This window comes from Loxodonta africana, chromosome 25 (genome assembly GCF_030014295.1).
Source record: "Loxodonta africana isolate mLoxAfr1 chromosome 25, mLoxAfr1.hap2, whole genome shotgun sequence".
Lineage (NCBI taxonomy): Eukaryota > Metazoa > Chordata > Mammalia > Proboscidea > Elephantidae > Loxodonta > Loxodonta africana.
Window position 1 is genome coordinate 36413410 of NC_087366.1, and position 27094 is coordinate 36440503.

The window sequence follows — 27094 nt, forward strand, 5'->3', positions numbered from 1 at the left end:
ATTTCAAAAAGCATTTAGGCCAAACAAAACCCATTTTATGTTCCAAATGAGGTTCATGGGCATTGACATCTGTGGGTTAGGTGATCAGATTTTGTTGTGGAACCAGTCAACCCAGGTCCATGGCTCTCTCCAGCAATTTGTGGTAGCAATCCAGTCAGCAGATACCAGATTTGAGGTAAAACAAGGCTGGGTGGCAGAAGAACAAGAGGAATAGGAAAGCAAGGGAGGACTTGATTGTAAGGACTCGCTCTAAGGTCCTGAAAGTCGGAAGGCCTAGTGGTCCATGGGACTTGGGTGAGATCGGAGACAGTGAGGATAAAGAGCCAGGTTAGAAGTGGGAGCTGTAAAAGGATGAAAGAGTCTGAAGAAGGATTTTCAGAATTCAAGAGCTTGAAAAATAAACATCTCCCTTTCATCACTTTTCTTTTTTTACTTTAGTTGCTCTCGACTGACTTTTTTTTTTTTTTAAACAATTCTGTAGGCAACCAGAAGTGTGAACAAAACAAAGCAATGCTCGGTTTTTGTGGAGCTGCTCTGCTCATTCTGTTTTTAGCCCAGCTGATTTCAAAGGTAGGCACACACACCTCCTCCTTCCAAAGGAGCCACTCCTTGATTCATACCTAGGAAGTCAAGGCCACAAACAACAACGCTTGTGCTACATCTGCCTTGGCCCCTTGTGGCCGTCTTCCAAGAAACGCTGGAACAGAGGAAGCAACTAGCACAGTCCTAAGAAGTGGTCAGCAGTTGGGAACAGCTGGAGGAAGGAGAGCCAGTGAGCAAATATTAAGCTTGAGAAATAACGTTTTGGCTGAACAAAGTTCACTGTTGTTTTCTAAGGAAGCAGAGCCTGGTGCAGCCTCCCCAGAGAACAGGGCAAGAGCGACTGAACTGAATGTTGGCTCCCAGCTCCTAAGGCAGGGAATGCTTGGCCACCCAACGGTGACCACGGCTATTGTTGCTCCCTCAGGGCAGAGGGCAGGCGGCAGCTTGGGGCAAACAGGGAAGATGGACAGGCAGTCAAAACAAGACCACACTACAGAGGTGAAGAGAAAGATGAAAGGAAAAACAACACAAAGGCTTTGCGTCCTTCAAATGTGCTATGCAAATTCGCTTAATCTCCCCCTAATTTTTCCATCTTGAACGTTCAGAGCTGTTCAACCCAGCCCTCAGCTGTCTTTTGAAGTAGTGAGCTCTCCATTCCTGGCAGAATTTGAGCAGAAGTGCAACGATTTTCTCTCATAAACTCTGTAAAAAGGGTGAGAGGTTGAACTAGATAAGTTTCAATTCTTAGAAAATGACGCAGAGCGGGCCAGTGTTTTTTCTGTTATGCATAAACTCGCCAGGAGTCGGAGCCGACTTGACAGCAACTAACCACAATTCTTAAGACTGGAATTTAGCAGAACTGGATAAGCCCTGATAAATAATGCCCTCTCTGAGTATACATGTGTCACTCTTTTAAAGCCACTTAGACAAACCAGACTAGTTGCAAATGGACCAGATCATGGGCAAACTAGCCGATTGAAGCTTTCCAAGTGTGAAGCGGGGCTTGTTTTAAGAAATCAAGTTAATTTCGATGATGGTTTTGTTTAAAATCAATGAGTCAAAAAACAATTAGAAACAAGACAGCTTCACTTTATACATTTTTTTTTTTCCAAATTGCTTCTAATCATTGATCTGTTAAGAAAATGTCTTTGTAAATTAATTAAATTTTTTTGGAAGTCATTCTTTTTTTTAACTCAATAGAACTGTGTTCTGTTTTGTTTTTGTTTCCTCGTAGCATATTTACCCATGTTTTATGTGTTTGTGTCCCTATAACACACCCAGTCCTGCACAGATGCTCGATAATTGTTTGCTGAAAGAATCTGTGACAAGGACAGAACTTGCAACTTGGCAGTTCTGCACACTGGCAGTAATAATCACAGTTTGAACACTTAGTGCATGCTAGTGACTGGGCCAAATAAACACTTCATATATATTCTCTTACCGCATCCTCATAATAATCCCTAGGAAGCAGTTGCTACGATTAGCCCCATTTTACAGATGACTCAACTGAGGCTGCTACGTATCTCTGAGACCAGGTCTATCCAATTCCCAGGCTGACGCATGGTATTTAACTGAATGTCAATTCATCTGAACCTCAACTGCTTGGTCTGCATTTTTTTTTATGGCTGCGACTGCATAGAGTGTTCAACAGATGGAAAGAGCGGTGTAGAAGGGCAGCCAGGCTCCCTAAGCCTTAAACTCAGCCTGGTTTCCCCTCCCCCGGATCCTAAATCACTCCCAGGCCCTTTGTTCTTCCCTACAGCTGCTCAGCAAATTTCTTGATTTGAAATTATGATCACAGGTTGGAGTGCTACTTAAAATAATTTCGCCAAATGTTCCATCTCTGTGCGTTGATGAATATAATGGATAAAAATTTAAAGGGGAAAAAAATTAAGACTTCACTTTGTTGAAGACAAAAAAGAAATCTTAATCTGGGTATGCCGCAAGCGTCCAGGCTGGAGGAGTACTCTCCCCCAGGAAGCTGACCCACTGGAGGGCCACGTGGCCGCCCAGGAGGGTGGCTGTGGGCAGGCAGTGCCCCCCGCGCTGCAGATGGGGAGAGCAAAGGTCAGGGTGTGTGCCGGGTTGTTGGAGCATGAGTCAGAGATGTAGTGGGGATAGCGCCCAGGTTTCCAATTTCCAATTTCCTGTACGAGTCGCTGGGGTACACACCTCTCCTTGCCCGGCGCGGCCTTTGATAAACACGGCTCTGCTGAACAAAGGCACATCCGGGCACACATAAAAACTGCGACAGGCCAGGTCTTGCGCTAATTGAGACCTCTCTGGTAATAGAGGAACCCCTGGGTGTTGCAAACAGTGAATGCATGCAGCTACGAACCAGAAGTTGGAGGTTCAAGTCCACACAGAGGTACCTTGGAAGAAAGTCCTGGCTATCGACTTGCAAAAAATCAGCCATTGAAAACCCTATGGAGCACAGTTCTATTCTGACATACATAGGGTCGCCATGAGTCTGAATCAGCACAGTGAGCAACTGGCTGGCTTGTGGAATTCAGGCTTCAAGGGAGGCAAGGACTAGGGCAAACCGCTCTATTTACACATTTCTAATCTGAGGCCTACTGTGTCCTGGCTCATCCGCCTCCCCCAGGGCTGCAGCCCTATGACACACAGCCACCGAATGGAGCCCATACAAATCAGTAGTTAGGATCTGCCCTGCTGTGCAGGGGTACCAGGAGCTCTGGGTGTAGCAGCTGTGCCTGGGGGGTTGGGAAGAAGGGTGTGATGAATCCATTAGAACAAGGGACTGTCCTGTCACTCAGATGTTTTCCTAGTTTTCTGACGCTCCCTCTATGCTTGAGCCCTAAGAAGTCGAGGAGCAGGTGGGGAGAGAAAGAACATTCTGAGCAAAGAGGTGTTGTGAGAGTCTATCTCCGAGTGTCTACAACTTAAAAGCCATCACAGCTAGGAGGTGCTTCAATCTGCCAGTCCCAGCCCCAGGCATCTGCTGAGTGAGGCCTCTTCCAGGAATCCAGTGAAGAACTCTGCCTCCAGGGCCACCTGAAAAGCAAACTGCCATCTAAAAATCAGCTCCGCAGGCCTGCGGGAGTCCTAGCACACAGGGAGAGCCAGCCCCGCTGGAAGTGGCCCCTTTCAGCTGAGGAGTGTGCTGTCTGACACAGCACCCTTCAAGGCCTCCCAAAGGTGACGCCCCAGGATGGCGCTGAACTGCGATGTGCTCACCTACTGAGCTTCGGGGGAGCTCATGTGTTCCTCCCCAAATGGTCTCCCCCACAGCGCAAAGCAGTAGAAAGACATGCTTACTGCTGAGGGGGCCTTCTCAGTCTTTGAGAGCAGTGAGGCAGTGTCAGGGGGCAGACCCTGGAGCCCAAATAATCCTAGGCCCACTGCTTACCAACTGGGTAATATCGGGGAGGCTCCTGCACTTTTCTGAGCCTCAATTCCTATGTGGTGGTGGTGTTGTTCGTTGCCATCAGGTTGGCACACATGATGACCTCATTTACAACAGAATGATACATTGCCTGGTCTGGGCCATCTTCACGGTCATTGATATGCTGGAGTCCATTGTTGCGGCCACTGTGTATTTTGAGTGACTTCCAAACTAGAGGCTCATCTTCTAGCACTATATCGAACAATATTCTGTTGTGATCTACGATATTTTCATTGGCTAATCTTCAGATGTAGGTCACCAGGCCTTTCTTCCTAGTCCGTCTCAGTCTTGAAGCTTCACCGAAACCTGCCCACCATGGGTGACCCTGCCCCTATTTGAGCTATCAGTGGCATAGCTTCCATCATCACAGCAACATGCAAGCCACCACAGTTAACACGCTGACAGACGGATGGTGGCCTCATCTGTTAAATGGGCATAATTCTGTCCACTTCACCAGGTGGTCGTGATGGTTAAATGAACCTGCCCTGTTGGTGAGCAGTGAGTCTCTAGAGATATTTTCACCAGAAATAGCAGAAGCATGGCAGAGTAGTGGGTCTGGACTGAAGGGAAAGTGTCTTTTCACGCAGAGGTCCTGTGTTCTCTGTGGTGCCCTTGGCCTCCAGTCCTGCCCGCTTGACCATAAGATCTGCTTACCAGATTCTCTCCAAAGTACGACCCCCTAGCCCAGCCCAGCCTCCTCATGATCTCTGCTCTCAGACCCTGGGAGGGAGGTAGAGCCAGCTGCACGCATCTCACCAGACCACGGAACTTTCTTTCTCCCTCTCTCAGTTGACTCTTTTGGCCTCCACCCCAGGCTTTGAGATCACCCATCTTCTCCACCTTCCTTTGCTGGGAAGTGGAAAGACATGTCTCTAGTTTCTTTGATGCCTTTTAATTATGGTGCTGGTGAAGAATATTGAATATACCATGGACTGCCAAAAGAACAAACAAATCTGTCTTGGAAGAAGTACACCCAGAGTACTCCTTGGAAGGAAAGATGGTGAGACTTCAGCTCACATACTTTGGACATGTTATCAAGAGGGACCAGTCCCTGGAGAAGGACATCATCCTTGGTAAAGCTGAGGGTCAGCAGAAGAGAGGAAGACCCTTGACGAGATGAATTGACACAGTGGCCCAACAATGGGCTCAAGCATAGCAACGATTGTGAGGATGGTGCGGGATCAGCAGTGTTTCTTTCTGTTGTACACGGGGTCACTATGAGTTGGAACTGACTTGATGGCACCTAACAACAACAGACAATGAGGTCCACATTGCCAGTGTGGGCAGACCACCCCACTGCTCTAGGTACTGTTTATACAGTGCGGCATCTTCATGAGCCTCCTGGCTGACCCTTTGTCTTGCCTTTGATGCTCTTACCACAAAAGGTGATTTGCGCCCTTGCTCACATCTCTTCTACAGGAGCACCTGGGAGAGAGACCCATTGAAACTCCAGAGGAGAGTGATCTTCCTCTCTCTGGACTGATTATTGGGCCTTTGGACAAGAAAGAAATAGCCAGTCCCCAAAGATCACCACAGGCACACAAGAAGAGTTGCAGGTGACTCATTTTTCTTCTTGTGCTATTTTGTTGTTGTTGTTTTGTTTTTATTCTTTTTTGCAAAGAGCTGCATTTAATGAGGAAGTGTTATCAGCAGGAAGGAAAGGAAACCTTCACCCTGGTCACTCCCAGGGTCTCATTCCTATCAGCAGTGAGGCAAGAACATTCTTTTACTCTATCAAGTACCTGAAGGGCAGCCCCATCCACTCATGGAAACAACAAGTAGGAAAAGCCGACAGAGAATGAATTATACTTCTCCTTGTGCAGGTGACTTCCTGGAGAAACTTCTGGAAAAGGAAAACAGAAATTTTATTCCACACAATAAAAATTACATAAATGATGAATAAACCTAATAGTTTGGAAGACTGAGTGTATATTACAAGCCAAGCTACCATCCAGCCCTTCACATGCATCTTCTTACGGAATCCTACAACAACCTTATGAGGGAGACACCATTCACCCTCATTTTACAGACAAAGAAATCGAGGCCACAGAAGGTAAGTAACTTCCTCGGGTGGCACAGTCTGTCTGAAGTCAAGGTTGCTCTTCATTTCATTATACAACCTCTCCAGGGGGCTCCACAGTGTGTCGAGCCACCCTCGTTATAAGGCCTTTTAACTAAGGGTGTCAAAATACCTCACCAATGGAGAATAATTGCCTTCATAAAGACTAGGAAATGGACGCTCCTGAAAGCAAACACATTTCCAAACTTGGAGTTAATGATAAAGCTGGAAAAATGCACAAGACTCGTTGTTCCTCTCCTCCTTTATCAATATATGACTTAGATTTGGATGCCAAGTCAAATTTCTCCAGACCTATATCCTTGGTGGTAACTTATTAAGAGTAAATCAAAGTTTGCCTTAAGAGAAAAATAAATAGACCCAGTTTTCCGTATGACGCCTGGCCCCGAGGTCACTTCCTGGTCCCACTGTTGACTTAGGTTGTAATCTTAGATAAGTGACTGCCCACTTTCTGCCCTGGATTTTTTGAAGCTTTGCTCTGCAAAGCTGGGGTAAGAGCCCATCCCCCGTGCGCACCCCAGGGGCCTTGTGAGAGGGACAGGTGGTATCTTCAGTGAGGTCTGCATGCATCCAAGAGAAAAATCTGACAAAAAGTGCTGCAAAGGGGATACAAAGTTCTGCATTCAGGTAGCAGCCGCTTATCCTTTTGTCTTTGATTGTGAGGAAAGCAGTCAGTCATGCGTCACATCACCAGTACAACCTGGCCATTTGTACTCACCCGCAATTATTGGGTGCAGACGGGAAGGGCTGCACTTTTGGACTCAGATGGCAGAGAGGATAAGAACAAAGTTGACAAGAGTCAACTCTTAATCACACGGTGAACATTTTCAAGAAAAAACAAATAAAAATAGCCAGAAGTGGGTCAGCACTTACTGTGAGGTTAGAGGCAGGAAATTGGGGCATACTCCGAGTCTTGTGCACTCAGTGGCAATGTAAGTTTTATTTATAAGTAAAAATTCATACTATCTTTCCAAGATGATTCCCTGCTTTTCCTTTTTCTCACGGTCATTTGGATACACAAGAAATACACAGACAGCTAAAAAAGAACAGTCTGATGTTGAATCGTTGCTCCATCTTCTCAATTCCAAGACTCTCCTTTTTCTTGAGGCTGAAGAAAAAAAGATACTTAGAAAGAATTCATTCAAGAGGCAGTCAAGAGGAGAAATGTAATATACATTTTGCCTATGTTTAGGGTTTCTGCAATCCCAGTGCTTGATGCCTCAAAGAGAAGGGGCAGCCAATCAGATGAAAAGCGCTTTGTACTTAAGTAATTTACCTGTTCCAAGCACAACCTCCTCACACCAGCCCCGTCCCTGCCATGGCCTCCCCCATGGATCTGTGACATTCCAGTGTGTCACACACAATATACAAGTGTGTGTGCACTCACACACATACAATACACGTGACACACAGTACTCATGTACACACACAGTGCATAGGCACATGGCACATGTACACAGTATTGACATGTAGTACCCATGCTCACTCACGGTATGCATGCACAATACTCATTTACACACAAGAATACACACATACAGTACTCGTGCGTATACATTACATATGCGCACAGTGTATACAGAATCTATACACATGGAACCCAAGTATGAACACAGTACACACATATACACACGGCATATACATACGGTACCCATGTACACACACAGTACACACAGTATACACACATACAAATTACATACATATGGGTAGTATATGCACATGGTACCCATGCACATACACAGTATACACAGAGTAGACACATAGGACGCACGTACAGTACACACACCATATATATACATGGAACCCATGCATGAACATAGTACCGAACCAACAAAACCCACTGCCATCAAGTCTATTCTGATTCTGTATACTATGTGTACTATGTGTGCGTACTATGTTCAGTACACACATACACAAACAGTATATACATATATAATTCACGTTCACATACACTACAGTAATACATGTACACTTAGTATATACACGTAGTACCCGTGCACACACAGTACACACACATAGTATACACACAGTATACACATCACACAGTATATGCACAGTACCCATGTACACACACTGTATGCACACACAGAGTAGGCACGCAGTACACACACATAGTACACAAAGTATACACACAGTACACATGTACAGTACACACGTACACATACACATATACAGCACACACAATATATTCACAGGGTACCCATGCATACACAGCACACACACAAGCATGACCCAGAAAGGGCCCTTTCTCTCGCTGAAACCTTAAGATTTTGGCAGTTCTTGTTAGCTCCCACACTTGGCAGGATTATGTTTCTTTGTGGCCTTAGTGACGTGACTAGGGCAGATTTATCAGGTTTACCAAAAGAAAAAAAGAGCAGGAAACTCTAGTATGCAATCATCCTGGACCTTGGTTTTCAGTTGCAGATCACCAGGCCATGGCAGGGGAATGGGCAAGATGGGCTCACTGGCGAGAGTCAGCATGTTTGACTGGTAATCTGCTATAGCACGTGGACACTTCTTCCAGATGCCGTCTTCTCTGAGGTAACTGAAAATCACACACATGCAGACATAAAAAGTATAGCAAGGAATATAGCCAAGATGACTCTGGGAGGAATTTGCCCTCCTTCTCTTGTGGAAGGAAAGCAAGAGAAGCAGGTGGCTGAAGGGCAGTCAGGAGGAGCAGGAGCCCTGTTTCAATGTTTAGCTCTGATACAGAATGTTTTCAAGGCTTAAGACAGCCCTCACATACCTAACCAACGGAACTTTCTGTCCTGTGGTCAGTTAGCCATGTCACACAGAAATGGTCTCTGTTTTCATTTATTTCAAAACATGACCTTAGGTACTGGAAGCCCTTGCCTATTAAAAAGCCCTACCAATTGGTTAAGAGAAAGTTAGGTTTCCAGGAGGACATGGTATTCACCTGCACTTTAAAACTCCCAGAAGACCAGGCATGTGGAAAAGTCTCAGGGTTTTTTTTTTTTAATCATACGATTTTAAAAGATGTGCTCGTTGTGAATCTAGCCTTGGAGAGGATTAATCGAACATCGATACACAGAAAAATTAGCAAGAATAGATGTTTTTTTTTACCTTGGGGTTTTCAGGGTGGGATTTTTGGGGAGTGGGAGGGAAGCTACTCAGTCAAGATAAACTCCTTAAAAGCATGGGCAAAATTCCCTTTTCTATTACCCGTTTTTTAAAAAATGACAAAGTCACACAAGAGAGGAAATGAAAAGGGAAATTTTTAGATTTCTCATCTGTCCAGAAAGCCCCGGGTCTGTTTCAGAACCCTGTCAGGCTAACTGTTGGGCCTGCGGTTACCACGCTGCAATCCCATGAGGCCTTGCATCACCCGCCCATTATATCAATAAGGAAGTACAATCACCAAACCACAAGCCAGCTTCTTTTCTAAGCCCACATGTTGCTTTAGAGGGTTTTTAAACAAGAGACTTTCCTGTTTTTGAAATCTATGAATCCACAGGTCTTACAGGTTACTCAAATTATCTTATCGCTTGAAGCAACCACTGACATACATTTCAAAACTGCTTACTCCAGCCTTCCCCTCCCCTCGCTACACATACACCTATTTACTCTCAGGAATCCTTATTTACAGTATCTTACTGCCAACTGCTGACACAGAAGAAAAAAATACTAGTTATACATTAAGCTTTTTGGTTAAAGTATTTGTGCCAGACACCATCCAAACACCATGTATTCACTGACCTTGAGTAGAACAACCACACCAAAGCAAATTCAACAGAAATGATTTTTTTATCCCAGAAGTTTTTCTTAATAGCCAGACTATTTTTTACGCAAATGCATACACTTGTCTGTAAATACAGTGTAAGAAATCATCTTAATTCATAAGGAACTGCTATACTTCTCATAGGCCATGCAAAAAATCTATTGGAAAATTTAACATATTACCAAAAGGTATTCCAAACCACCTAATGAGGGTGCTGCCCAGATCGCCAGAAAATAAATGTAGAGACATGTGGGCAGAGGACTGTACAGGGGCATGGGTGAAAGATGCAAAATATTCAGTCTAAAATCCTCGGTGGAAGGCAAAGCAGACTTGTTTTTCTCTTGAGCAAATAAAAAAATTCAGATTAAAGAGTGCATTCTAGAACTGATGAGCTAAATCCACAAACAAGCGTCTCTTTTTTCCTGCTCAGCACAGCAGCTCAAAAAAGTTGTGCCAAACCTAACAACTACATTTGATAGCCATCTTCTGGTTTAACTTCTACCCTGGCCAGTGGCCACTTCGTGTTGCTCAATACATGCCTGCAGAATTCATCATGTGCTCCCTTGCTAGAAGCGTCCACCCTCATAGGCAGACCTGAAGTGAACAGAGAGCTTCTGGAAGGTAGTTCAGGTTCTGTTTTCAGTAACCGCCCAATCAGAGTGAAGATAAACAACCAGTGAACTTTATTCCGCAGCTACCACCAGTGATCTCTAAGCTCACTTCACAGAATCCACATGGCAGTAATGAATCTAGCAGACGCTTACCTAACCTCACACTTTTCCGTCTTTTTGGGTTAGAATTAACAGAGTTCATCAAAAAAACACATCTTCCCAGAAGGACCTGCTTTCTCAATTCGAGCCCACTAGTACTTTGTTTATCTTATTTTTCTGCGTTTCAATAAATCTGCTAGCTCTGAAATGTTGAGGTAGACACCGGAAAGCGATTGTGCTGTGATTTTTATGGCTGAGGGGGTTTTTTTCAAAATATTAAAAATTCTTTTATGATATGTTAGGTGTGAATGATGGGATACCAAAACGTGTCTGAAGTAAATCTCGCTAAAGATCATGACACTGTACTGTGGCAGAGTGAAATAAATACATCTTGGGGGGAAAAATACCATCACGTTAAAGAATCACAGAGAAGTCCAGACTCCCCACAGAGTCCTAGTAAATTTTGTTTTAATCCTTGGAGGACTGTTTATACTTGTTGGCAAATAATTTACTATGTTTGTAGGAAAAGCGTCCCATTTTTTTTTAATAGTATCTTTTTCTTTCCTTCTCTGGAAAAGCCATTGCCACAAAACCAACACCAAGCAAATATTGAAGTTTTCTGATCAGTTTAAACAGGAGTAATGTAGGACTCTCAAGCCTGAACACTCTTGACCAGCCTAGACCAAATTTGCTGGGTTATTGCTCGATCGCCCTCTGGCACTGGCCGGGTACACCCGGGTTTGTGCGCTCTCTCCAGGGGATGAGTACTGTCCAATGAAGAAAAGGTTGGCTCTCCCCTCTCATGCCACACTGACACCCCATCCCCAGGCCTGTGCCACCAGGCCCACTGCCAGGACTATGGGTACATGTTCCCTGCTATCCTGGGCCTCCCAGCTCCAGTGCTAATGAGGGCACTAGATAAGGACACTTTTAGACAAAGAACATGGAACTAGGTCTTTTCAACATTTACAAAACCAAAACCAAGGAAGCTGACCATTCGGGATCATTACCAACCTTGTCTACTCAGACCAGCAAAGCATAGAGGAAAATAACATATATGGGCAAATATAAGGCTTTAAATCATCCCCCGGGAAAAAAAAAAAAACAAAAAACACCACTTTATATTTGTGTCCATAAAAAGCTTCGCACGTTTTAGGGTGCTATCTCAATTCTTTATTTTGAACGACAATATAGCCTGAAAGGAATTTAATGAATGCTAGTTGGAGAGCTTGTAGTTATTCTTGAAGGTATGGCCTCCAATTGCAAGCATTAGATATTATTATAAGCAAGTCTTTAAAGCTCATGTAAAAATATTTTTATTATTTTTTTTCAAATATACTAAAAAAAGAGCATATTATACAATGAACCTCCATACCCATCATCCAGATCAATGATTATTCAGATTTTTCTACATTTGCTTCACCTGACTCTTTTGTGCCTTTTTTCCTTTGCTGAAATGTTTTAAAGAAAATTCTAGACTTCATGTATCTCACCCTGTCTTAGTCATCTAGTGCTGCTGTAACAGAAATACCGCAAGTAGATGGCTTTAACAAAGGGGAATTTATTCTCTCACAGTCTAGTAGGTTACAAGTCCAAATTCAGAGCATCAGCGCCAGGTGAAGGCTTTCTCTGTTGGCTCTGGAGGAAGGTTCTTCCCATCAATCTTCCCCCAGACTAGGAGCTTCTCCACACAGGAACCCCAGGTCCAAAGGATGCGCTCTGCTCCCAGTACTTCTTTCTTGGTGAAGGAGGTCCCCCATGTCTGCTTGCTTTCCTTTTATCTCTCACAAGAGAAAAGATGGTGCAGTCCACACTCCAGGGAAACTCCCTTTACATTGGATCAGGGATGTGACCTTAGCAAGGGTGTTACGATCCCACCTTAATCCTCTTTAACATAAAATTACAATCACAAAATGGGGGACAATCACACAATACTGGGAATCATGGCCTAACCAAGTTGACATATATTTTGGGGGGGACACAGTTCAATCCATGACACATCCCTTCATAATTTAGTATGCATCTCTAACACGCGTGAAGATTTTCTTACACAGTCACGACCTCACTCACTAAGCTCGCTTTTAAAGGCAGTGCAGGAAGAGGCTAACTTTGTGGAAGTTGCAAGTAGTGCATGATATTGAGGCTTAGATAACACTTCCAGTGACCACAGCATATAGATTCAGAAATTACTAAATCTCAAAGAAACTTGGCAGAAGCAGAAATGATGTGTTCTGGAAGACTAGATTATTTAACTCAAAAAGTGGCTCAAGTGATGACAAAAACAAGTGATGAGAAAGGGTCTAACAAGTATAAAAAGGTGGTGTTTCTAAATAAGTATATTCACATGCGTAATTTTAAATATACATGTAATTAAATCAACAAATTAAATTTTATAGCTAGAAATTTAAAAATTTCATTACTTACATCATTAGAAGTTAATATACTCAAGCAAGCCAAAAAAAAAAAGTTTTAACCTGTACATTGGGAAATGGGTCATTCCCTTGTATTTGGGGTTGCATGCATGGCACCTTTAGCCCATTGCCTGCCACCCTTAACCACATAGCAATATTAAAACCAAACCTGTTGCCGTCAAGTTGATTCCGACTCATAGCAAGTCTATGGGACAGAGTAAAACTGCCCAATAGAGTTTCCAAGGAGCACCCGGTAGGCTTGAACTGCTGACCTTTTGGTTAGCAGCCATAGCACTTAACCACTATGCCACCAGGGTGTCCTGTGGCAATGTTAATATTGGTGCAAAGAGTTAAGTACTTGACTGCTAACTGAAAGGTTGAAGGTTTGAGTACCCCCAGAGAAGCCTTGGAAGAAAGACCTGGTGATCTGCTTCCAAAAGGTCACAGCCTCGAAAACACTATGGAACACAGTTCTACTGTGACACACATGGGGTTGCCATGAGTTGGAATCGACTCCAGGCAACTGGTTTGGGTTTACTTTGGTTCATTGCTGTTGTCTTTAGCTAGTTAGTTGCTGTTTAGTCAGCTCCAAATCATGGCAGTGTTGTCCAGCCCTGCACCATCTTCATGATCATTAGTCCGCCTGAGTCCACTGACAAGGTTTCTATCACATACTTAAATTAAGGAGAACAATGACGCTTGGAAACCCTGCTGACATAGTGGTTAAATGCTACGGTTGCTTACCAAAAGGTTAGCAGTTCAAATCTACCAGCCCCTCCGTGGAAACCCTATGGGGCAGTTCATCTCTGTCCTATAGGGTTGCTATGAGTCTGAATCGACGCAACAGATTTGGATTTTTTGATGAGGCTGGGAGGAGGGTTTAGCATCTGCCTGATTCACTGTATAGACATAGCTTCTTTTTGTCACCGCTGAATCATCGTTTCTGGCTGTAACAGTCTGGTGATAAACAATAGGCAACACCACCAAACGGTTGCTCTAATTCAGCTAAGACAAATAAACAGCCAGAGCATTTGCAGAAAGGCCTGGTTATACCAGCAGCTGAATGTACTCGCCCTTCAATGATACTCTTTATGTGCTATCATCGCTTGTGTCGGTTTATACAACATCTTCCTACTCAGTTTCTAACTCCACTTGAGAGTTCTTCTCTGCCACCTCCTATGGCATTAATGCACCATAAGGTAAGGAAGAGAATCACAACACAAAGAGCCTACCCAGGCACTGGTGTAACACATACAGGCTTGTGCTGCACCTCAAAGCCAAACAGTAACTCAGGAATCCTGGTTCAGCATCATCTCTGAACTTCGGAGCGATCCCTATGAAGTCATTTAAAATTCCTTCACTGCAGCTTCTTCATCATTAAAATGTGGTACTTCAGGGTCATGGCTGAAGTAGCCAAATCATCTTATCCAATTAAGGTGAAAAGCACCGTATAAACGCTACACAGGCTAGGGCTTAAATAGCCGCATATGGTTTCATGAAAAGCACTCCAGTGCGTCAGCGAGCAGTAAAAACACGCAGGAGCGAAATGATCTGGTTGGAAACGAACTGCAAATTGATAATCATTTAGCCGTTAATGCAGTGTTTATTATTTTTTACTAGGATAAAAATTAACTTGTGCGGCCTTGGCCTGCAAACAGACTGAACCCTGAACCCTGCCATCTGGGCAGTGGGATCAGGATTTCTGTAGCCCCGGGTTACAGGTTAACGCTGCCAGCTCTGATTTTATTTGTCTATATGCCTTGTGTGTGCAGACAGCAGAACAGGGGAAAGCTGCCGAGAAGCAAACTCAAACCTGCCGGGGCGCTGAGGGTGACCCTCAGGAGGGGGCTTAGAAAACCGGGCTGGCCCTTGTCCTCAGGAGTCCCATGTTTCCCAAGAAAGGGGTTGCGACATGTGCCAGTGGGTTTTCTTCACCCTGTGAGTCAACTGGGCTATAGGCTGTGGCCTGGCGGGGAAGAGTGCGAGCCTGGGCAGGACAGACAGCCACGTGACACGCCTGCAAATGCCTTCCTCCCCCCCTGGGCACTTTTCCATCCAGCTTTGCGAGCAGCTGGATCAATTTACGCTAGGCCCAGCGCCCTCCACCAGCACCGACTGAATTATTACTCGTGGAAATTCCCTCAGCTTCGGGGAATCAGGTAGCTTTCAAACTCCCAACAATTAATGACCCTTTTGGTCAAGGGAGAATAGTAAAAAAACACACACCAAAAAACACTGCAGGCTACGGGTTTCAAAACCGGCTGTTTGGTTTCTAGTAAATTAGAGGGAGTGGGTGGTTGAGGTACCAAGTAATGTTATCCTGTGGAGTGTGGTCTTCTTTGACGTCAGCAAGATGTTTCTCTCTCTCTCCTTTTGCTCCTTCTTTTCCTCCCCTCTCTCCTTCCCCCATCTGAGCCCTCCTCCTGCTCCTCCCTCCTCATGTCTAGGAGACAGATGACACAGGGCCCGCTCTGGAAAATTGCTCACAGTTTTGCAGCATAGCTCACAGGCTCAGAAAATCCCCACATTTTCAACAGTGAAGGCCACTTCGCTGAGAGACTCCACTAAATTAGGAGGACAAAAATATACGTGAGTCACAGAAGGGAGAGGGAAAGCAAACAGCAGCCACCACTGCCTGTATGCTCCTTCATCTTGCCCTTAGCAGTTCTGTCTGAGGGAACATTCTTCCTGTGGCAGAGAACACATTCTTCTCTCCGGATGGGCCTGAAATAGTATCCTGAGGGCGTGCCCCTCCCCCTGCCACTGTATCCATATCCAGGGGACCCAGCCGGGCTGCTGGCCCTAGTGTTCCTCTCACTCCGCAGTTGTTTTTCCCTGCTCATCAAAGACAGCAACAGCTGCCCCATGTTAACACAGAACTATCTAGAATAAGAATTCCAAGGCTGGGTAAGTGCGTATAGCCTGACCCTGCAGTATGTTTGTTTCCCCTTTGAAATTGCTTTCTTCTGCCCCCCTGTTTCATCAACGGCAGAGATGGACACTCAGGGGCAGGATCCAGCCAGTGAGTGTTGGTGGACAGGCGCTTCCTCTGTGCCTCTCAACGGCCAGAGAGCCCCGGCAGGATTACCTGTTTTCTGGAGTGACTTGACTCTCATTCTGTGTCCAGGCAATTCTTTAAAAGCAGAAATTGGTCCCAGACCTCACTTCAGGTCCCGAGGAGCCAGTTGTAAGCTCGGTTCCAAACTGGGTAGGGTAGAAGGTAGCCCGCGGAGACACGTGTGGCTGATTTACTCTGTCCAGGATGTGGTGGCTCCTCTCGTCGCTCTTTAGATCTGGTCAGTAAGGGCATCAAAGGGCCTTAGAGACAGGAAGCACTCTGTAAATCAGAAACAATCGAGCGAGGTTAACATGGATCTATTCAGAAATTAGACTTGGACTCGGAAAAAGAAACGCGTGTGTGTGTGTGTGTGCACGTGTGTGTGCACGTGTGTGTACTGGGGTGAAGGGGTACACGGGACTACCATGAGCACATTCATCGGCACCAGCACCACCAGTTGTCTTTGAGTCGACTCCAATTCATGGTGACCCCATGTGTGTCAGAGTCGAACTGCGCTCCGTAGGGTTTTCAGTGGCGGAAGCAGATCACCAGGCCTTTCTTCTGAGGCTTGTCTGGATGGACCTGAACTGCCAACCTTTCAGTTGGCAGCCAAGTCCATTAACCACTTGCACAGCCAAGGGACTCCATAGCTCAGAGTAGATATCGAATATAAGTGCTGGGTAGGTGATTGAATATGTGGCTGAATAAGAGAAATTCATTAGTTTAGAAAACAAAGAATGTAAAAAGGAGCTAAACTTTCTGGGGTGGAAGGGAGAGGTAAGGAGGGGACTGCTGGCAAAAAAAGTTTTAGTTTGGAAAAGAACAGACTTCTCTAGCATAAGTGCAAACTGGAGCTTGGCATAGTAATAATCAATATAACAATGTTTGTTTTGTTTGTTAGCTGCCATGGATTTGGCCACCAACTCATGGTGACCCCATGCACAATAAAACAAAACACTGGCGGGTCAGCACAGGCAGAGCCTGCCTCGCATTCCAGGGCAGCTCAAAGTACACGCCGAGTGCATTGTGCAGAGGTGCAGAGAGCTGACTGTGCGTGCGGTGTAGAGGGGGTGGGGGGGGTGTGGTATGTGTTTGTGGTGTATGTGTGTGTGTGGTGTGCGAGTGTGCGTATGTGGTGTGTGTGACGTGTGTGTGTGTAGGGTATGGTGTATGTGTGATGTGTGCGTATGTGGTATGTGTTGAGTGCATGTGTATGTGGTATGTATAGGGTGCGTGTGTGTGTGTGCTTGCACACCCTCAGGCCAGGGCAGCACTTTCAGCCAGCACACCAGTCCACCAAAGGCCCATGCTCAAAAACTGCCTATTGAATAGCTTATCTCTGATTCGGCAGGACAGACCCTCAGCCCAGAGCAAACGTAGGAAATAAACAAGGGCCATTCAAAATCAACTCCACGTCCACACACTTTGAAAGAGGATTGTGATTCAAATGGGAAGCTACTGCACGGTAACAACGCTCAATAAACCAAAGAGCCAAGCACATAGGAAAGCTTTGGTAGACACTTGGACAATGATAAATTTATTTTAAGTCGTTAGAAAGGGAGGGCAAGAAGGTAAAACTAGTTTCTGCTTGGGCAGAGATTTATTCTCATCCCTTCTCTCAGGGTAGAGCCAACAAGCCTGAGTGCTGGCTTGAACAGAGAGAAGGCACCCCTTGCAGAGCTACGAGTGTCTGTGAATGAGCTGTAACAGAAAGCCTACAGGGATACAAAGATACGTAGGTTTAACACATGGACTCTGAATGGTGAGAAGCCCTATTCTGTTCTTTATCCCTCCATATCCTCTTGAGTTTAATGAGGAAGACTCCCTTTTAGCTCTTCCTTCTTGGCAAAGCCACACTTGTTAAGAAGCCAGTATCCTAGAACCTGAAGTAGCCTTGGATGTCATTCTGTGTTTCGGCAGACCAAACTTTCCTTGCTGAATCAAACCCCATAAAATATCAACCATGAGTCACATGTGAGCCACTGTTAAATAGAGAGATACTGAGGTGATCTTTATCAAGGGCTGAATCTGAGCATTGCCTAATCATTAGACAGCTTCCTATGCATTACCTTCCACCCCATCACTTGGTAGCTCTTGGGATGGTTTCTAACTGTCAATATTTACAGGAACCAGGCACTTAACAACACACGCCAAGCTGGCTGGATGTCTCCAAGGATGAGTCATGCCAAGTGAAGCCTTTTATCTGAGGGTCACCGCTCTGAGTCCTCAATGGCTGGAGCTGACGGGAAGTCATTAGGGTACTGAAAAGCACGTGGGTGGGTTGTGGGCTCCGGTGGGTTCTCTGGAAGTACGCGCATTTATGAAATTGAAGAATGGGAGGAGAGGGCAAAAGCTTTAAAGCACATAGAGCTGTTATTTTAATCTGAGAGCTGGTAAACATAGCTCTGGGGGCAGGGGGAGGTGGCAGAGAGATGGCACCAAGAACCTTAATCAGCCTCCACTTAAAATAAATACCTTTGAGTGGCATGTCAACCTGTGCTAGAGAAGACACCTGCATCACATCAGACTTACACACAAACAGACACGCAGCAATGTAGGAGGTGCCTGTGGACCTAGAGCCAGGCATACTATCAGCCCTGGTTATTTGAATTCGCAAAGTAGACTAGGCAACCTAACCAGTCCAAGTAGAAATTCTTGGCTCTATTCTTGCGTTGGGTGATGAGTTCTTTGGGTTTTGAAAGCTTAGGGTGTTCAGGAGTTGCTCATTTAAAATGCAGATCACCTCCGGAGAAAGGCACACCGAAAGGACTTATCAAGTAAGGGATTCATACTTTCAGTAAGCAGGGGACAAGAGGATGAGACTGAAGGCCAACAAAGAAAGGCAGTGCGGGAGAAAATGGGGAGGGGAGGACACCAAGCACGCTGTGCCTTTGTGACACCTTTGCCAGGCTGACCCTCAAACCATCCCTACAAATCTTGGTTTATTTGTTCATTTGTAGAAAAGAAAGGGAAGCTTGTTTTAACATCAACATAAACTAAAGAAATGTTACAAGACTTCAGAAACACCACTAGCAACATGAGGGAAAAGTAACCATGATGTCCAAACTTCACTCCTTCAACACGCACACAGAAGCTGATGTTTCTTGGCCAAAGTCCTTTGGTGACCCAGAACTACGCAACATGGGACCAGTTGGTCAACAATGAGCTTCTGGAATTCCAGTCCCCTTTACAATCAATGAGCTAAGCTAGGATTGTGAAAGGACCTAGAAGAAAAACAGTTGTTGTCAGGTCGGCTCCAACTCATGGCAACCCCTTGCGTGTCAGAGTAGAACTGTGCTCCATAGGGTTTTTAATGGCTGATTTTTTGGTAGTAGATCGATAGGCCTTTTTTCCAAGTGCCGCGGGGTAGAATCGAACTGCCAGCCTTTCAGTTAGCAGCCAAGCACGTTAACCATTTGTACCATCCAGGGGCTCCAATAAGCTAAACTAGGATTATAAAAGGAACCTAGAAGGGGAAAGGATTATTTTTGAGTTTTCTTGTGGAAAATGAATTTGGTCTGAAACGGTAGCTTCCAGAGAAGAACAAGAAATATCAAGACTTAAATACTGTGTAAGTTTTCAAATGGGGCTGGCTTCTAAATAGGCTCGGCACGTTTGAAAGCTCAGAAATGTTCCCAGAGATCCCAAGATTTTTCCATGATGAAATGAGCATGTGACTGCTGTGGACAAAGACATCAAAGCACACAGCCATCACCAAGGCCGTAAATCAGAAGACAATCTCCCTGCAGCCTCTGTGTGGAAACACTGACATTGCTATCACCTTTAGCTAAACAGGGCAACGAGGGACGCAATTCAGCGTCCAGAGATATATTTCATCGCGGCCCTTCCCAGTCACCGTACATCTTAAAGTTCGGGCTGGCAAATACCCTGAGCATGCCACCAGCTGCGCAATTCCAATTGCCCACCACAGCTGTGGACCCTATTCCTGGTCTTCCTGCTCCTTCTGTGGGGCCATGTGTGCAATCTGGTCATGTGCACGCACACACATGAGCTAAATAAGACCTTGTCAGGGCAGGGAGGCAGCCAGAAAAAGACAGTGCTTCTGGTTCTATATTCAAGGCCTTTCTTTTATTCCAGAGTTTCTGTAGGGTGGCTTACTGAGGAGCCCCCTGTTTCATTTCCCCTTAAGTTTCCGCTTTCTGTTGGGGTAGAGGTAAGGAGTAGCTCTATGGGAAGGGTTTGGGGAGGAGACAATGAAAAGGACGGGCCTGTTCCTGTTCCTCTTTTCCTCTACTTCTCTGCTTTGTCTCTGTATCTCCCAGCTGGCCTTGCACATGCTATCTGCTCAGTGAAGGTGCTCAGTGGTGAAGCAGGAGGCAAGGGCAGCACTCACGCAGAGCCATGCCAAGGGCTTGGCACGGGGCCAGCAGTGGAGATAAAACAATAAGAAGATGTAAAAATGGCAGGATGGAGGCATCTGAACTCCTCTAACCTCACAAGTGGGGAGAGAATCACTATCAGCCTCAACAGCCCAAGGCTGCTCCCCATGAGGCAGAGGTCAGACATGCCTCCACCCTCCAACCTTTTTACCAATTCTGACACCAGCTGTCCCTGCCATGGCACTGTCTCCTTCTCTGCTGTGTTTGTAATTCGTTGCAGTGGCCACTCGCAATTCATAGGCTCTACTCACAATTATAGGGCTTATTTAGGGAAATAACAGGTTACAATTCAGGATCAGGAAATACTCAGGACACAGTTTTTCAATCAGGACAGGCTCTTCTCAGCTGCGCCCACAGGCAGGCCTCTCTCTGGCCCTCAGCCCCTCGGCCTGGCTTCTGCCCTGCTTGGGAAAGTGTAACAAAGCTCATTAACTCCACCAGTAGTGCCCAGAGGCACCCCACTCCACCAGGAAGGCTCGGCCCAAGAGCACTCAGCTCTCTCACTCTGTGGGCTGGGAAGCCCACCACACTGTCTCCTGCAGATCTGGTTCAGCCACCTCTGCTGCCGCTGCTTTTCACTCTTGCTATTGCTGCTCTTGCTGCCTTCCATGTTACAGCTCCTCTCTCTGTCTCCTAGGTCTAGGAGGGTCTAGGCACAGGAATCCCGGGTTCAAAGGATGTACTCTACTCCCATCTTTCCTTCTTGGTGGTAGTCACGTCCACCACTTCTGCCTCCAGGATGACTCATTTTAAGCCTCGTGAAATAGCAAAACTGACCAATCCCCTCATTAGGGTTCCATATGCCCAGTTTGCATGGTACCACCCCTACAGGGTTCCATGCACCTTATTTGCATTATTAGCAAGTTGTCCAATTCCCTTGATGGGCCACAAGCACCTTATTTGCATAGTCTCACCCAATCATTATATGGGAATCAGAAAGACTATGGCTAGAAGGGCCATATTAAATAATTCACTGCACCGCAGAAGACATAGTCTCATTGTGACTCCAGATGACAGTCCTAGTGAGGGAGGAAATAAACAGAAGGATGGATCAATAACAGATGAACTGAACGAACAAACATCACAGCTGCCCCCAAGCCCAGAATATAAACCCAACCTACCCTGACTTCAGCAGCATAGCTGACTCCAGAGCTGGCAGCCCACTCCTCACACCACCTACAGATAATTAGGAAACTAAGGTGCCAAAGAGATGTTAGTGGTTCAGTGGTAGAATTCTCACCTTCTATTCAGGTTCGATTTCTGGCCAATGTACCTCATGCTTCGCCACTACCCATCTGTCAGTGGAGGCTTGCATGTTGCTAGGATACTGAATAGGTTTCAGAAAAGCTTCCTAAGATAGACTAGGAAGAAAGGCCTGGCAAGCTACTTCTGAAAATCAGATGATGAAAACCCTGTGGATCACACTGCAACCAATCACCAGCACGGCGTGGGGCTGGGCAGCATTTCCTTCTGTTGTGCGTGAGGTTACCATGAGTTGGGGGCTGACTTGATGGCTGCTAACAACAACAACAAGGTGCCCAAAGGGCCACTACTCCATCCCCGGGGAAGCCCAACCAGCTCTTGCCCAATTGGCCAAAACAAGGGTAGAGCCACCATGCTGTGCAGAGAGGTGTGGAACTCCTTGGGGAAACCCTGGCCTTCCCTGCATGTCTGCCCACCTTCCCTGTGAGGCCTGGGGGAGCCACTCCCTCAGGGGGCTCACAACAGCCCAAGGCCACAGACCAGACGTGGAGCCCACATAGGCAGGTGTGCTGAGAGGGGTGCCTGCCACAGCCACACCCAGGTGTTGTGTGGTGACAGCGGCTTCTGTCCACAGGGCCTTCTCACACCAGTGAAATGAGAGTGAAAGTCTCCACGTCCTCAACTCCATCCCCTTTGAACGCTCTGTGTGCCTGAAACTGTGACGGTGAGGAAGCCAAATGAGAGGAACAGAAAGGCAGCAGGCCTGTCAGCTTCGTAATCAGCACATTCTTCTACTGACTGCAAATAACCCAACGACGTCACTCAATTATTATTATCTGTGCTGTGAGTGTTTACTTAATCAATCTTCAAAGAGATTTCCAAACTGGTATTTTTGTGACTAAATCAAGGTCAGAGTTCCTGCAATGATAAATCGGAGCTGGCCAGGGGGCAGACTCAGCTGAGAGTCATCTGACCTTGGCTGCTACGCACACAGTTTGAACCAGTTCCTGTCGAGCATCTCTTTCAGGCTATGCATGAACCCTGATCATCGGCCAGTTCCTGAATTGCAACAACATACCAGACACACACACACACACACCCGTGGACTTCCCATTTGCATGACTCCTTGTCGTTGTTTTCCAGCACATTCTCCCTCAAGTCCAAACAAAATCACCTCAGAATGGCCTATCTGTGAATCTTTCCTTTATTACTGAGTATGTGGCTCAAAAGCATCAAGTTGGTATTTCCTCTGCCCAAGAAGGGATTTTTATGGGGTTTTTATTTGGTTTCATTTTTGCCATGCTTCTGAGAAAGGTTCCTTTGTTCTTCCTTTGCTCGCTGTTTAGATCCTCCAAGGCATTCTCCTCAGAAAATCACACAGCTGCTGCCCCAGACATGTATCCCAAAAAATATGTAGCTAGGAAAACCCCCATCTTCCTATGGATTTTCAAGCAATAAAATAAAGCGTTCTGAGAACAGAGAAGGCCCCTCCCCCAGGCATGCCACACACCGACTGCCAAACCCCAGGGAGGCAGAAGTGAAGCACTGTGGGTCTAAGTCTTCAGCCTGGGCATGTGGAAAAACATTCACCACCCAGGCGAATTGGGCCCTGTTACTTGCCTGCCTGGGACAGGGACCTCGTCTTCTGGAAAATACTCCCTCCCTCTCCTGCCCTAGTCATGGAGCCCCTGGGTGGTACAGTCAACACACTGAGCTGCCACTCAAAAGGTTGGAAGTTTGAGTCTACCCAAAGGTGCCTTGGAGGAAAGGCATGGCAATCTGTTTCCAAAAAATCAGCCATTGAAAACCCAATGGATGGCAATAGTGGTTGTACAACGTACAGAATATAATCAGTGTCATTGAACTGTACGTGTAGAAATTGTCATATTGGCAAATTTTTTGGTGTGTACGCTTTCACCACAATTAAAAAAATTAATTAAGAAAAATCACTCAATTGAATAAATAAAAGAAAACCCTATGAAGCACAGTTCTACTCTGACACACATGGGGTCACCATGAGTCGGAATTGACTCCGCAGCAACTGGTTGGTTGGCAGCAGTTTTGCAGAGAATTGCAAAGCCTTGATCAGGTCAGTACTCTCATGACTCACATACTCTTACCTGGATAATTACAGTGTTTCTTAGCACAGGTTTCAGGTGACAGTAGTGACAGCCCATTTAGGTAGCATATTAGTGACAGATCTTTGGAAAAATCAATGCCGTGGAATAAAAAGCCCCCCGTGACTTCACAGAGGATTGTGCTGGCTGCACACCCAGCCTTCTCCTGTCACATCACTGCTTAAGTGGACAATAGGCTTCAGGAGGATGATGTCCACTACCTCCTCCATCAGTCTGACACCTGCCAAGACCGAGCCCCTCAGAGCCCGACCAGCCCCCCAATACGACTCCCACCTCCTCCCCAGAAGGAAGCCCCTGAGGTAGGCACAGCTGCAGGTGGTAACCTCAGCTCTCCACCTCCCCGGTGGTCACAGGCTCTATAGAGTTGAAACCACAAGAAGGCCTCAAGTCAGAAGCAATTACCCAACTTGGAGCGAGGTCATAGAATCAACCTTAATCCCCTTACTCATCCAAAAGGGGTCAAAGGAGGGCCAGTGGCCACAAGGGGTCAGAGCCTCAGTTTTGACTCAAAGTTCAAAGACCCTAGCTAAAGCCACACAGTGCCCCCTGGCACCACCCTACGAAACTGATCCAGTCCTGAGTCAGAGAGGAAGCAGACACTCACTGAATCACCCACCAACTTCCTCCTACCCGCAGCAGCTCAGCCAACACCAGCAGCCTCTTCCCAGGAACAAATAGTGACCGACACTTGGAAAAGTTGATGCTCCAAAGACAAGCAAGCAGAGCTGCACTCACCCTACAGGAAGCCCCACTGGCCTTGCTGCGCCTCCCTGCCCCCCACATTTTCCAAAGTGAAACATCTTGTAACAGCCGCTACCCTGTCCCCCACTGACCTTGGCTATGTTATTTTTCACTTCCCTCTTCAGAACACAGCCACACTTTCCAAATGCCGTGAATCATCACCACTATGCAACGGACATTTAGAAAGAGGAAACCACTGGGTGCAGACCTAGAAGGAACAGTGTGAAGATGCTCCCTGCTGCAGACCTCTCCTGCCCTGCTGGTCATAAGTGGTACTGCCTGCTGCAGTTCTCTCCTCCCCACTGGTCATCAGTAGTGCTCCCTGCTTCAGCCCTCTCCTTCCCTGCTGGTCATCAGGCAGCACTTGAGGCTGCAGCAGAAGTGGCCAGGTCAGACCCGCCGCTGCATACACCCAACAGTTCCACCATCCTCCCTGGGCGACTGCTCTCTCCTCTTCCAATCCACCCTCATGCTGGTCACAGGCAGCATTAGGCATCTTCTGATGTTTCTAAAAGCTCTCTTGGTTGCCTTGGCAGCCATCTTCCAATCCTGGGAGGGAGAGAAATCGGTAGATCCATTCAAGACAAGGGGAGGTTAGAACAGGTGGACCCAGCATGGAGCAGAATCATCATCAGGACCCGGAGAAATCAGCTCTCTGCCTGGAAATACCCTTGCAGTTATGGTATAAATGTTACCCCTACCATTCAAACCCCTTTATGGCTGAAACTATATGGCCTTCTAGATGCCACCCAACAAGTTCCCAGAAGGAGTCTCCAGTGAATCCACAAATAAATAAATCAGTGAAATGTTAGCCTCAAAGAGTATTGAACCCTTCAGTCCTGGGCTCCTGGCCCTCATGTCTCTGAATAATATAGGTCTGTCCTTAAGCCAGTCTTTGGTTCTCATGTAATAGTGAGAACCTAAAAGGAAGTCATTATTTTTGCCTGTATTTGATCATAAATGGTGCCATTCAAAAGTAAAATGACCTAGGAAATGCAAATTAACACAATAATACAATATCAATTATAACATATCAGTTTGGCGGAAACTTTGAATACTGACAATGGCCGTGACCAGTGTTGGCCAGATGGTGGAGAAGTGGGCACCCCTATGTTGTTGATGGGTATAAACTGTTAACATTTCCTGGAGGCAATTTGACCTCCATGTGCATTACTGTGTAATTATTAATGAGGACTCTTTGACTCATTAATTTTAAGGCTAGGAATTTATCCGCAGCTGAACAACCAGGAAAATGAACAAAAACGGTAGCACAAAGATAGTCATCGCACTGTGGTATGTAATACAAAATATATATATATGTATTTTTTTTAAACAACCTAGATGTGATTGGGCAAATGAATTATGCATTTAATAAAATACTATGGGATAATTAAAAATAATGTTGCAAATCTACATTCAAAGTCATAGAAAGATAGTCATACGGATCATTTGGATAAATGAAAACCAAAAAACCTGTTGCCTTCGAGTCAATTCCAACTCATGACGACCCTGTAAGATAGAGTAGAACTGCCCCACAGAGCGCCTGGTGGATTTGAACTGCCAGCCTTTTGGTTAACAGCCGTAGCAATTAACCACTATGCCACCAGGGTTTCCAAAGTAGGTGGCAAAACATGTGTAGCCCATCTATGTCAAGGTATTGGTGTGGGTGGGCTGCACAAAAGAGTTGCCGGGAAGGCTCTTTCAGTTTTAATGGTAGTCATCTTTGCAGAGTGGGATTTAGGGTGGTTTTGACTTTCTTCTTCATATTTTCTGTATTTCTTGGAATTGTCTACAATAAACAACGAGCTTTTTTAAGACCAGTAAACAACTATTTATTTTCAGTTTAAAACCAAAGCAAAACCTGTTGGTTTCCCTGACAGGTCATATCTGTCCAAGATATGTTTGCATCCTACCATTCTGGTAGGTTTTATTGCGGACTTTCTGCCAGGAGGCCTTGGGCTCGAAGTAGTTTTCCCAGGGCTCTGATGGGCTGAACCAGTCCTGCTCACACTTTCATAAGCAGCCCCTGTGTGGCAGCTCAATTTATCACGATGGCTGATCAGGGTCAGGAGTGGAGACTGGGGCATGGCAGAGTTTTCCCCAACAGATGCCAAATACCCAGTGCAGTAATCAAATCCCAGATTTCAACACTAGGAACTAACTAAATTAACCACCGCAGACCTCTCTGGGTGGCCAAGCAGATTCAGATGTTTGGAAAATATATGAATTACAACCCTCTATCTACTCAACTTTAGAAATAAATTACAGACCCTTAAAGATCCCAGAAACTTAAAGCCAGAAAGATCTTTAAGAAATCATCTACTCTGGACATCTCGTTTGACACATGAGGGAACCAAGGCCCAGAAAACTGAAGTGACTTTCCCAGTGCTACATGGAGCCAAAAAGAGAGATCATGTCTCCAGACCCGTAATCTCAGGTCTTTTTTTCACTTTATCACAACCACGACAAGTATAATGGGTGCTGAGGCAGAAGATGTGTTTCCTACTCTCAAAACCTAGTCCTGTGAGGAGTACAAGAATGTACTACAACTGTCCTGGCCCTGGAGAAGAGGTTAGTTAGAGCTTACAAGTAGCCATTCTTAACCAGGAGGTCGTGCATTTTTTTGAAAGGAGGTCCATATGTAGCTTTCATCATATTTTCAAAGAGA

General features: G+C 45.8%; 1 long non-coding RNA gene across 1 annotated transcript in view; it reads right to left on the reverse strand.

The window, feature by feature from the left end:
- Positions 1-24283, reverse strand: part of LOC135228656 (uncharacterized) — a 48003-nt gene extending 23720 nt beyond the window's left edge. Inside the window, exons 1-2 of the long non-coding RNA XR_010319414.1 lie at positions 16369-24283; positions 1-16223 (exon numbers count right to left, since the gene is read on the reverse strand). The exon at positions 1-16223 is cut by the window's left edge and continues 23720 nt beyond it. This is a non-coding gene — a long non-coding RNA (uncharacterized LOC135228656). The remainder of the gene's footprint in view (positions 16224-16368) is intronic.
- Positions 24284-27094: the final 2811 nt, after the last annotated feature.